Here is an 8998-nt window from a genome sequence, read left to right as displayed (position 1 = left end):
TTGTGTGTGACTGACCTTAGGAAGAAACCGGAGCCTCCGCTGCAGTGACCCAGCAACCAGGGCACGGGAGTATACAGTGCCGCTGGGAGTGATGAAGCTGCAGTAAAGATGTCTATTAGACCTAGCCTGCTGCAGCCCTTGTAGATTCTCATAAAAAAAGTTCTTCTTTTCTTGTCAAAATTAATAGCTAAGAATAGGCTGCTTGAGGCAGGCCCCTGTTAAGTGGCCTGCTACTGAAGGCAACAACTACAAACTGAGCTCCCTGTTCATGGAAGCGGGGTTATAGAGGAGAATGCGCTGAGCATCTTGGGAACAGTCAAAAGCTTTGAGCCGGTTGGTGCCTCAGATCAAGATCCTACTCTACACCCCAATGTGAATCCTTGTGGAGTCCAGTGTACCCCACAGAAGAAATTAATGTGTCACACCCATTGGCAGCAACCTTAGAATAGCTGCTGACGGGCACAATTGAGAAAGGAAGGGGGGGGGGACATTTGAATCCAGCACATAGATCAATTCAAATATGTAATTTGAACCTTCCTATTTTAAAATATAATGGATGAACCTCACCCTGTGAGAACAATCTTCATGATATAGAGATCTCATATGCAAAATAAGTATGAGTTGGGATAGGGCTGGGGAGGGTGGCTGCTCGGGCAGCCCCTCCCCCGTCAAGTTAAGGAGATTCAACTGAGGAAGCACAAGGGAACTCTCGTCTGGGGACAACAACTGCAGGGAGACCACACCTTTTCAGATGAACATGGGAGGGCGGAAGGCTGCCTAATACTGAAGCACCATCAAATATCAAACCATATGCAATAACTAGTACAAGCATTCCTGGGGGAAGGTCTGCAGGAGACGAATTTGCATACGGTGATGTCATCCAAGCAGTGGGCCAAAGTTGGCTGGAACCCTCATCTGCATATGAAAAGAGAAAAGGGTTATGCAGGGCATGGCGGCCTTTTGCGGCGCTTGGATGACCCCTAGTTCGCATTAAACACCTCCACCCTCCTTCGGTGTGGGGCTCATGTTGACTATGCCCCAGCCCCTGAAGCATTCAAGCTGATTTCTTGCAGCAGCTGGGCACTGTAACAGCTCCAGAGCTGCTCTGTAAGGCAAATAAAAGGGTGTGGGCCCTGCAGCACTACCTGTAGTTCGCATTGTGCGTTGGAAGGCACAAAGTAATCAGACGGGAGAAGTCAGGATAGTGCGCAAGGGCATAGAAGGGAGCGGCTCAAGAAAAGAGAAGTGGAAACAGACAGCAAACTAGGCTGGAGAGAGACCTGAGACAAAGAGATCTGAATTATACGAGAGCCGACCAGGGGAAACACAAATTATGCAGTCAAGTTTCCCACATTTGGGGAAATCGCAGGGGCAGCACAGCCAGAGTGCAATGGGTGAGCCTTGCCCTGGGAGAAGCACCTTCAAGATCATAGTATCTCACCTGGCAGGTAAGTAGGAGTTGGGCTAGAGCTGGGGAGGGTCGCTGCTCGGGCACCCCCCTGTCAAGTGAAGGAGATCCAACTGAGGCAGCACAATGGAACTCTCGAAAGAAGAACAAGGCTAGAGGAAGATCTGAGACAAAGAAATCTGACTTTTACCAGAGCTGACCAGCGGAAAACACAAACACAGTCCCCCACTACCACAAATAATGCAGGCGAGTTTCCCACATTTGGGGAAATCACAGGGGTCAGCATACCCAGAATGCAATGAATGAACCTCACCCTGGGTGAACAATCTTCATGACCATGGTGTCTCCTATGCAAAATAAGTATGATTTGGGATAGGGCTGGGGAGGGCCGCTGCTCAGGCACATCTCTGTCAAGTAAAGTTAATTCAACTGAGGCAGCACAAGGGAACTCTCATCTGGGGACAACAACTGCAGGGAGAACACATATTTTCAGATGAACATGGGAGGGCAGAAGGCTGCCTAATACTGAAGCACCCCCAAACAACAAACCAAATGCAACAACTAGTGCAAGCATTCCTGGGGGAAGGCCTGCAGCAGATGGATTTGCATATGGTGATGTTATCCAAGCAGTGGGTCAAAGTTGGCTTCAACCCTCATCTGCATATGAAAAGAGAAAAGGGGCGTGCAGGGCATGGCGGCCTTTTGCGCTGCTTGGATGACCCCTAGATCGCATTAAACACCCCCACCCTCCTTTGGTGTGGGGCTCATGTTGGCCATGCCCCATCCCATGAAGCATTCAAGCTGATTTCTTGCAGCAGCTGGGCACTGTAACAGCTCCAGAGCTGCTCTGTAAGGCAAGTAAAAGGGTGTGGGCCCTGCAGCACTACCTGTAGTTTGCATTGTGCATTGGAAGGCACAAAGTAAGCAGACGGGAGGAGAAGTCAGGATAGTGCACAAGGGTATAGAAGGGAGGGGCTCAAGAAAAGAGAAGTGGAAACAGACAGCAAACTAGGCTGGAGAGAGACCTGAGACAAAGAGATCTGAATTATACGAGAGCCGACCAGGGGAAACACAAATTATGCAGTCAAGTTTCCCACATTTGGGGAAATTGCAGGGGCAGCACACCCAGAGTGCAATGGGTGAGCCTTGCCCTGGGAGAAGCACCTTCATGATCATAGTATCTCACCTGGCAGGTAAGTAGGAGTTGGGCTAGAGCTGGGGAGGGTCGCTGCTCGGACACCCCCCTGTCAAGTGAAGGAGATCCAACTGAGGCAGCACAAAGGAACTCTCGAAAGAAGAACAAGGCTAGAGGAAGATCTGAGACAAAGAAATTTGACTTTTACCAGAGCTGACCAGAGGAAAGCACAAACACAGTCCACCACTACCACAAATAATGCAGTCGAGTTTCCCACATTTGGGGAAATCACAGGGGTCAGCATACCCAGAGTGCAATGAATGAACCGCACCCTGGGAGAACAATCTTCATAACAATGGTATCTCCTATGCAAAATAAGTATGATTTGGGATATGGCTGCGGAGGGCCGCTGCTCAGGCACATCTCTGTCAAGTAAAGGAGATTCAACTGAGGCAGCACAAGGGAACTCTCATCTGGGGACAACAACTGCAGGGAGAACACATATTTTCAGATGAACATGGGAGGGCAGAAGGCTGCCTAATACTGAAGCACCCCCAAACAACAAACCAAATGCAACAACTAGTGCAAGCATTCCTGGGGGAAGGCCTGCAGCAGATAGATTTGCATATGGTGATGTCATCCAAGCAGTGGGTCAAAGTTGGCTTCAACCCTCGTCTGCATATGAAAAGAGAAAAGGGGCGTGCAGGGCATGGTGGCCTTTTGTGGCACTTGGCTGACCCCTAGTTTGCATTAAACACCTCCACCCTCCTTCGGTGTGGGGCTCATGTTGGCTATGCCCCAGCCCCTGAAGCATTCAAGCTGATTTCTTGCAGCAGCTGGGCACTGTAACAGCTCCAGAGCTGCTCTGTAAGGCAAGTAAAAGGTTGTGGGCCCTGCAGCACTACCTGTAGTTCGCATTGTGCGTTGGAAGGCACAAAGTAAGCAGAAAGGAGGAGAAGTCAGGATAGTGCGCAAGGGCATAGAAGGGAGCTGCTGAAGAAAAGAGAAGTGGAAACAGACAGCAAACTAGGCTGGAGAGAGACCTGAGACAAAGAGATCTGAATTATACGAGACCTGACCAGGGGAAACACAAATTATGCAGTCAAGTTTCCCACATTTGGGGAAATCGCAGGAGCAGCACACCCAGAGTGCAATGGGTGAGCCTTGCCCTGGGAGAAGCACCTTCATGATCATAGTATCTCACCTGGCAGGTAAGTAGGAGTTGGGCTAGAGCTGGGGAGGGTCGCTGCTCGGGCACCCCCCTGTCAAGTGAAGGAGATCCAACTGAGGCAGCACAAAGGAACTCTCGAAAGAAGAACAAGGCTAGAGGAAGATCTGAGACAAAGAAATCTGACTTTTACCAGAGCTGACCAGAGGAAAGCACAAACACAGTCCACCACTACCACAAATAATGCAGTCGAGTTTCCCACATTTGGGGAAATCACAGGGGTCAGCATACCCAGAGTGCAATGAATGAAACGCACCCTGGGAGAACAATCTTCATAACAATGGTATCTCCTATGCAAAATAAGTATGATTTGGGATATGGCTGGGGAGGGCCGCTGCTCAGGCACATCTCTGTCAAGTAAAGGAGATTCAACTGAGGCAGCACAAGGGAACTCTCATCTGGGGACAACAACTGCAGGGAGAACACATATTTTCAGATGAACATGGGAGGGCAGAAGGCTGCCTAATACTGAAGCACCCCCAAACAACAAACCAAATGCAACAACTAGTGCAAGCATTCCTGGGGGAAGGCCTGCAGCAGATAGATTTGCATATGGTGATGTCATCCAAGCAGTGGGTCAAAGTTGGCTTCAACCCTCGTCTGCATATGAAAAGAGAAAAGGGGCGTGCAGGGCATGGTGGCCTTTTGCGGCACTTGGCTGACCCCTAGTTTGCATTAAACACCTCCACCCTCCTTCGGTGTAGGGCTCATGTTGGCTATGCCCCAGCCCCTGAAGCATTCAAGCTGATTTCTTGCAGCAGCTGGGCACTGTAACAGCTCCAGAGCTGCTCTGTAAGGCAAGTAAAAGGGTGTGGGCCCTGCAGCACTACCTGTAGTTCGCATTGTGCGTTGGAAGGCACAAAGTAAGCAGAAAGGAGGAGAAGTCAGGATAGTGCGCAAGGGCATAGAAGGGAGCGGCTCAAGAAAAGAGAAGTGGAAACAGACAGCAAACTAGGCTGGAGAGAGACCTGAGACAAAGAGATCTGAATTATACGAGACCTGACCAGGGGAAACACAAATTATGCAGTCAAGTTTCCCACATTTGGGGAAATCGCAGGGGCAGCACACCCAGAGTGCAATGGGTGAGCCTTGCCCTGGGAGAAGCACCTTCATGATCATAGTATCTCACCTGGCAGGTAAGTAGGAGTTGGGCTAGAGCTGGGGAGGGTCGCTGCTCGGGCACCCCCCTGTCAAGTGAAGGAGATCCAACTGAGGCAGCACAAGGAAACTCTCGAAAGAAGAACAAGGCTAGAGGAAGATCTGAAACAAAGAAATCTGACTTTTACCAGAGATCAGAGGAAAACACAAACACAGTCCCCCACTACCAACAAATAAAGCAGTCGCGTTTCCCACATTTGGGGAAATCACAGGGGTCAGCATACCCAGAATGCAATGAATGAACCTCACCCTGGGAGAGTAATCTTCATGACCATGGTATCTCCTATGCAAAATAAGTATGATTTGGGATAGGGCTGGGGAGGGCCGCTGCTCATGCACATCTCTGTCAAGTAAAGGAGATTCAACTGAGGCAGCACAAGGGAACTCTCATCTGGGGACAACAACTGCAGGGAGAACACATATTTTCAGATGAACATGGGAGGGCAGAAGGCTGCCTAATACTGAAGCACCCCCAAACAACAAACCAAATGCAACAACTAGTGCAAGCATTCCTGGGGGAAGTTCTGCAGAAGACGGATTTGCATACGGTGATGTCATCCAAGCAGTGGGTCAAAGTTGGCTTCAACCCTCGTCTGCATATGAAAAGAGAAAAGGGGCGTGCAGGGCATGGCGGCCTTTTGCGGTGCTTGGATGACCCCTAGTTCGCATTAAACACCTCCACCCTCCTTCGGTGTGGGGCTCATGTTGGCTATGCCCCAGCCCCTGAAGCATTCAAGCTGATTTCTTGCAGCAGCTGGGCACTGTAACAGCTCCAGAGCTGCTCTGTACGGCAAGTAAAAGGGTGTGGGCCCTGCAGCACTACCTGTAGTTTGCATTGTGCATTGGAAGGCACAAAGTAAGCAGACAGGAGGAGAAGTCAGGATAGTGCACAAGGGTATAAAAGGGAGGGGCTCATGAAAAAAGAAGTGGAAACAGACAGCAAACTAGGCTGGAGAGAGACCTGAGACAAAGAGATCTGAATTATACGAGAGCCGACCAGGGGAAACACAAATTATGCAGTCAAGCTTCCCACATTTGGGGAAATCAGAGTGCAATGGGTGAGCCTTGCCCTGGGAGAAGCACCTTCATGATCATAGTATCTCACCTGGCAGGTAAGTAGGAGTTGGGCTAGAGCTGGGGAGGGTCGCTGCTCGGGCACCCCTCTGTCAAGTGAAAGAGATCCAACTGAGGCAGCACAAGGAAACTCTCGAAAGAAGAACAAGGCTAGAGGAAGATCTGAGACAAATAAATCTGACTTTTACCAGAGCTGACCAGAGGAAAGCACAAACACAGTCCCCCACTACCACAAATAATGCAGTCGAGTTTCCCACATTTTGGAAATCACAGGGGTCAGCATACCCAGAATGCAATGAATGAACCTCACCCTGGGAGAACAATCTTCATGACCATGGTATCTCCTATGCAAAATAAGTATGATTTGGGATAGGGCTGGGGAGGGCCGCTGCTCAGGCACATCTCTGTCAAGTAAAGGAGATTCAACTGAGGCAGCACAAGGGAACTCTCATCTGGGGACAACAACTGCAGGGAGAACACATATTTTCAGATGAACATGGGAGGGCAGAAGGCTGCCTAATACTGAAGCACCCCCAAACAACAAACCAAATGCAACAACTAGTGCAAGCATTCCTGGGGGAAGGCCTGCAGCAGATGGATTTGCATACGGTGATGTCATCCAAGCAGTGGGTCAAAGTTGGCTTCAACCCTCGTCTGCATATGAAAAGAGAAAAGGGGCGTGCAGGGCATGGCGGCCTTTTGCGGCGCTTGGATGACCCCTAGTTCACATTAAACACCTCCACCCTCCTTCGGTGTGGGGCTCATGTTGGCTGTGCCCCAGCCCCTGAAGCATTCAAGCTGATTTCTTGCAGTAGCTGGGCACTGTAACAGCTCCAGAGCTGCTCTGTACGGCAAGTAAAAGGGTGTGGGCCCTACAGCACTACCTGTAGTTTGCATTGTGCATTGGAAGGCACAAAGTAAGCAGACAGGAGGAGAAGTCAGGATAGTGCACAAGGGTATAAAAGGGAGGGGCTCATGAAAAAAGAAGTGGAAACAGACAGCAAACTAGGCTGGAGAGAGACCTGAGACAAAGAGATCTGAATTATACGAGAGCCGACCAGGGGAAACACAAATTATGCAGTCAAGCTTCCCACATTTGGGGAAATCGCAGGGGCACCACACCCAGAGTGCAATGGGTGAGCCTTGCCCTGGGAGAAGCACCTTCATGATCATAGTATCTCACCTGGCAAGTAAGTAGGAGTTGGGCTAGAGCTGGGGAGGGTCGCTGCTCGGGCACCCCCCTGTCAAGTGAAAGAGATCCAACTGAGGCAGCACAAGGGAACTCTCGAAAGAAGAACAAGGCTAGAGGAAGATCTGAGACAAATAAATCTGACTTTTACCAGAGCTGTCCAGAGGAAAGCACAAACACAGTCCCCCACTACCACAAATAATGCAGTTGAGTTTCCCACATTTGGGGAAATCACAGGGGTCAGCATACCCAGAATGCAATGAATGAACCTCACCCTGGGAGAACAATCTTCATGACCATGGTATCGCCTATGCAAAATAAGTATGATTTGGGATAGGGCTGGGGAGGGCCGCTGCTCAGGCACATCTCTGTCAAGTAAAGGAGATTCAACTGAGGCAGCACAAGGGAACTCTCATCTGGGGACAACAACTGCAGGGAGAACACATATTTTCAGATAAACATGGGAGGGCAGAAGGCAGCCTAATACTGAAGCACCCCCAAACAACAAACCAAATGCAACAACTAGTACAAGCATTCCTGGGGGAAGGCCTGCAGCAGATGGATTTGCATATGGTGATGTCATCCAAGCAGTGGGTCAAAGTTGGCTTCAACCCTCGTCTGCATATGAAAAGAGAAAAGGGGCGTGCAGGGCATGGCGGCCTTTTGCGGCGCTTGGATGACCCCTAGTTCGCATTAAACACCTCCACCCTCCTTCGGTGTGGGGCTCATGTTGGCTATGCCCCAGCCCCTGAAGCATTCAAGCTGATTTCTTGCAGCAGCTGGGCACTGTAACAGCTCCAGAGCTGCTCTGAACGGCAAGTAAAAGGGTGTGGGCCCTGCAGCACTACCTGTAGTTTGCATTGTGCATTGGAAGGCACAAAGTAAGCAGACGGGAGAAGTCAGGATAGTGCGCAAGGGCATAGAAGGGAGCGGCTCAAGAAAAGAGAAGTTGAAACAGACAGCAAACTAGGCTGGAGAGAGACCTGAGACAAAGAGATCTGAATTATACGAGAGCCGACCAGGGGAAACACAAATTATGCAGTCAAGTTTCCCACATTTGGGGAAATCGCAGGAGCAGCACACCCAGAGTGCAATGGGTGAGCCTTGCCCTGGGAAAAGCACCTACATGATCATAGTATCTCACCTGCCAGGTAAGTAGAAGTTGGGCTAGAGCTGGGGAGGGTCGCTGCTCGGGTACCCCCCTGTCAAGTGAAGGAGATTCAACTGAGGCAGCACAAGGGAACTCTCGAAAGAAGAACAAGGCTAGAGGAAGATCTGAGACAAATAAATCTGACTTTTACCAGAGCTGACCAGAGGAAAGCACAAACACAGTCCCCCACTACCACAAATAATGCAGTCGAGTTTCCCACATTTGGGGAAATCACAGGGGTTAGCATACCCAGAATGCAATGAATGAACCTCACCCTGGGAGAACAATCTTCATGACCATGGTATCTCCTATGCAAAATAAGTATGATTTGGGATAGGGCTGGGGAGGGCCGCTGCTCAGGCACATCTCTGTCAAGTAAAGGAGATTCAACTGAGGCAGCACAAGGGAACTCTCATCTGGGGACAACAACTGCAGGGAGAACACATATTTTCAGATGAACATGGGAGGGCAGAAGGCTGCCTAATAATGAAGCACCCCCAAACAACAAACCAAATGCAACAACTAGTGCAAGCATTCCTGGGGGAAGGCCTGCAGCAGATGGATTTGCATACGGTGATGTCATCCAAGCAGTGGGTCAAAGTTGGCTTCAACCCTCGTCTGCATATGAAAAGAGAAAAGGGGCATGCAGGGCATAG

The 8998-nt window shown here is 50.0% G+C and overlaps 13 non-coding genes across 13 annotated transcripts; all 13 read right to left on the bottom strand.

Annotated features, from left to right (window-relative positions):
* Positions 1 to 1293: 1293 nt before the first annotated feature.
* LOC134996566 (U1 spliceosomal RNA) lies at positions 1294 to 1456 on the bottom strand. The gene has a single exon (XR_010199238.1). It is a non-coding gene; the product is annotated as a U1 spliceosomal RNA (small nuclear RNA).
* Positions 1457 to 1608: 152 nt separating this feature from the next.
* Positions 1609 to 1772, bottom strand: LOC134996323 (U1 spliceosomal RNA). The gene has a single exon (XR_010199025.1). It is a non-coding gene; the product is annotated as a U1 spliceosomal RNA (small nuclear RNA).
* A 674-nt stretch (positions 1773 to 2446) lies between these two features.
* On the bottom strand, positions 2447 to 2609 carry LOC134996369 (U1 spliceosomal RNA). Its single transcript, XR_010199069.1, has one exon. It is a non-coding gene; the product is annotated as a U1 spliceosomal RNA (small nuclear RNA).
* A 152-nt stretch (positions 2610 to 2761) lies between these two features.
* LOC134996268 (U1 spliceosomal RNA) lies at positions 2762 to 2925 on the bottom strand. Its single transcript, XR_010198971.1, has one exon. It is a non-coding gene; the product is annotated as a U1 spliceosomal RNA (small nuclear RNA).
* Positions 2926 to 3599: 674 nt separating this feature from the next.
* On the bottom strand, positions 3600 to 3762 carry LOC134996410 (U1 spliceosomal RNA). The gene has a single exon (XR_010199110.1). It is a non-coding gene; the product is annotated as a U1 spliceosomal RNA (small nuclear RNA).
* A 152-nt stretch (positions 3763 to 3914) lies between these two features.
* On the bottom strand, positions 3915 to 4078 carry LOC134996319 (U1 spliceosomal RNA). The gene has a single exon (XR_010199021.1). It is a non-coding gene; the product is annotated as a U1 spliceosomal RNA (small nuclear RNA).
* A 674-nt stretch (positions 4079 to 4752) lies between these two features.
* LOC134996402 (U1 spliceosomal RNA) lies at positions 4753 to 4915 on the bottom strand. Its single transcript, XR_010199102.1, has one exon. It is a non-coding gene; the product is annotated as a U1 spliceosomal RNA (small nuclear RNA).
* A 149-nt stretch (positions 4916 to 5064) lies between these two features.
* LOC134996414 (U1 spliceosomal RNA) lies at positions 5065 to 5229 on the bottom strand. The gene has a single exon (XR_010199114.1). It is a non-coding gene; the product is annotated as a U1 spliceosomal RNA (small nuclear RNA).
* A 972-nt stretch (positions 5230 to 6201) lies between these two features.
* On the bottom strand, positions 6202 to 6364 carry LOC134996225 (U1 spliceosomal RNA). The gene has a single exon (XR_010198930.1). It is a non-coding gene; the product is annotated as a U1 spliceosomal RNA (small nuclear RNA).
* Positions 6365 to 7038: 674 nt separating this feature from the next.
* On the bottom strand, positions 7039 to 7201 carry LOC134996588 (U1 spliceosomal RNA). Its single transcript, XR_010199257.1, has one exon. It is a non-coding gene; the product is annotated as a U1 spliceosomal RNA (small nuclear RNA).
* Positions 7202 to 7353: 152 nt separating this feature from the next.
* Positions 7354 to 7517, bottom strand: LOC134996147 (U1 spliceosomal RNA). The gene has a single exon (XR_010198853.1). It is a non-coding gene; the product is annotated as a U1 spliceosomal RNA (small nuclear RNA).
* Positions 7518 to 8188: 671 nt separating this feature from the next.
* On the bottom strand, positions 8189 to 8351 carry LOC134996354 (U1 spliceosomal RNA). The gene has a single exon (XR_010199055.1). It is a non-coding gene; the product is annotated as a U1 spliceosomal RNA (small nuclear RNA).
* A 152-nt stretch (positions 8352 to 8503) lies between these two features.
* Positions 8504 to 8667, bottom strand: LOC134995892 (U1 spliceosomal RNA). The gene has a single exon (XR_010198616.1). It is a non-coding gene; the product is annotated as a U1 spliceosomal RNA (small nuclear RNA).
* Between the last annotated feature and the right edge of the window lie 331 nt (positions 8668 to 8998).

The sequence above is a fragment of the Pseudophryne corroboree genome, unplaced genomic scaffold, assembly GCF_028390025.1.
Source record: "Pseudophryne corroboree isolate aPseCor3 unplaced genomic scaffold, aPseCor3.hap2 scaffold_142, whole genome shotgun sequence".
NCBI lineage: Eukaryota > Metazoa > Chordata > Amphibia > Anura > Myobatrachidae > Pseudophryne > Pseudophryne corroboree.
This window is presented reverse-complemented; position numbering and strand designations above follow the sequence as displayed.